Raw genomic sequence first — 2,728 nt, forward strand, 5'->3', positions numbered from 1 at the left:
TGAAGGTCTTCTCTCACTACTCTAAAGGGCCCCTTTGGCAGTAGGAAACACATAGACTATTATGGGGATTGATTTTGGAATTTAGACGCACTGTTATCAATTGTGCTTAGCCGTACATGTTCATATCCTTGAAGATGTATCATCTCTCATCCCTTTCAATACAGTATACATTATTTATCCCATCTTTCTCAGTCTCCCTCCAACTCCGATGTCAGTCTTGTTTTACAACAGTGACACTATGCAGTATTTGTCCTTTTGTGACTGATATAGATATGTCCTTTTGTGACTGAGATAGATATTTCACTCAGTTTAATGTCCTCACTCCATTTTGTGACTATATGACAGCTTCTCTATCCATTCGTTTGTTGATGGGCACTTGGGTTGTTTTCAACTGTTTGCTATTGTGAATAAAGCCCTGATAAACATGGGTGTACATAAATCTGCTTGGGTGGCAGTTATGGTTTCCTTGGAGTATATTTCCAGCAGTGGAATTGCTCGGTCAAATAGTATTTCTATTTCCTACTTTTCAAGAAAGTGTCATACTGCCTTCCATAGTGCTTGCACCATTTTATACTCCCATCAACAGTAAATCAGGGTTCCAGTTTCTCCACAACCTCACCAGCATTTGTTGTCTGCTGTTCTGTTAAATTTTGCTATTCTTACTGGGGTGAGATGATATCTCATAGTTGTTTTGATGTTCATCTCTCTTAGAGCTAGGGATTTTGAGAATTTCTTCATGAGTTTGTTTATCATCTGAATGTCTCCTTTGGTGAAGTGTCTGTTCATATCCTGTGCACATTTTTCAATTGGGTTATGATGCTCAAAACCAAGGACTATAAAGTCATTAAAGAAAAGATTGGAAGAACTCTAGAAGTCCTAAACCACAACAAAAAGCGTCTTCCAAACATCCTGAAAAATCTACAATCAGGAGAGGATAAAATAGATGAATGGGACCTTCTAAGAATCAAATCCCTATGTACATCCCAAAACTTCTCAAACAGGGTTAAAAGGGAAGCCACATACTGGGAAGAAATATTTGGCAATGACATGTCAGATAAGAGACTGATAACTAGAATTTATAAAATACCTTGTAACGTACTTAATGCAATATGTAATTTGATTTCTTGATTGTTTTTTCATAATCCTTAAGTATAGATCCAAGTAAAGTGGAATCTACTGCAATTTTAATATTTTTCCCATTAGTCATGGTGCTATTTATTGCACTGGGTATAACTACTCTTTCTTGCTTTACTTTAAACTGTAGTCCATACTGAAAGATGTAGTCTAGTCTTTGATCTTTAACAGCAAGTGCATCAAGTCCTCTTCAATTTCAGCAATGTTATATAATCTCAATATCACAAATTATTAATGCATCTTCTCTCTAAACCTAATGATCTTATTTCTCTTCACATAGTTCAGTTGTAGGATTATTTTCTTCAGCATACAGATTAAATAGCCACCATAGTAGTTATGATATAAAAATTTCCTGATTTTTAACCACAAGATATCCCATTATTATTCTGAAGGCTAAGAATGAGCACATTATAATGACTAGTCAATAAAACACAAACTTCTTTCCAGTATTTTCTTCATTCAACTAATACCCAATTGACGGCAACAATGATATAATTCTTTCTTTATTCTCTGTGAGTGCTCACAAATTTTTTGAAGTGTATAGTTCACAGTTGTATTAATGGTTATAGAAGAAAACATTTTAACATAGCTTTTTAATATTAGTGATGTACTGATATTTTATGGAACCATCTATTTTATATAATTTTTTGCAGTAGCAGCATAATAATGATGTGTATACATATGCCAATTTATTTCAATTACATTGGTAACATCTTACATACTTTGGGCACATGGTCAAGGGGGACAGATTCTTGGAGAAGGACATCGTGCTCAGAAGGGTGGAGGGATGGCAAAGGAAAGGAAGATCCCAGATGAGATGTATTAATGTAGTAAATGAGGCAATGGTGGTTGGTTTGTCAGAATTGGTGAGACTTGCTCAGAACAAGATAGGCTTCAGAGGTGCTATACATAGGGTCACTAGTGGTCACAGGTTACTCAACAAATCATAGTAAAACAATAACAATGTTGTTCTTAGGTGCTGTTGCATTGACTATACCTCATTGGAATTGTACAGTAGAACTTATACAATGGAATTGAACCCTGCCCTATTCTCTGCCACCATCATCATCTCTGATACACTTGAACTTATTACTACAGTTGTGTTAATTCATCTCTTTGAGGATCTTTTTACTGGTACCTTTCTAAGCATGATATGATTTTCCAAGGACTAGCACCTCCTAACACCATTCCTGAAATATATGAGTCAAAGCCTCACTATTTTTGCCGCCAAAGAATACCCCGGCTGTACCTTTTCTAGGACATATTTGTTTGTTCTTTGGCAGTCCATGGACTAGTCAGTACTCTTCTCCAACACCACAACTCAAAGTCATTGATTCTTCTAGTGTCATCATCCCTAATTATCTAACTGAAAATGAGTGTCAAGTAATGGAAAAGACCATGGCTTAAATCTGGTTCACTTTAGTCTTTAACAAATATCACTATTTCTTAACATCCTGAAAAGGCCCTTGATTTTGAATTCAAGCAAGATGGAATCATTAATGACTTCCATTTTTTTTTCGTCTTTTAGGATGGGGCCTATTGACCTAATAGTATTTTTTTAATATCGAGATTTAATCCATATTAAAGGCTGTAG

The sequence above is a fragment of the Elephantulus edwardii genome, unplaced genomic scaffold, assembly GCF_000299155.1.
Source record: "Elephantulus edwardii isolate Elephantulus edwardi_28Jun2011 unplaced genomic scaffold, EleEdw1.0 scaffold00133, whole genome shotgun sequence".
NCBI lineage: Eukaryota > Metazoa > Chordata > Mammalia > Macroscelidea > Macroscelididae > Elephantulus > Elephantulus edwardii.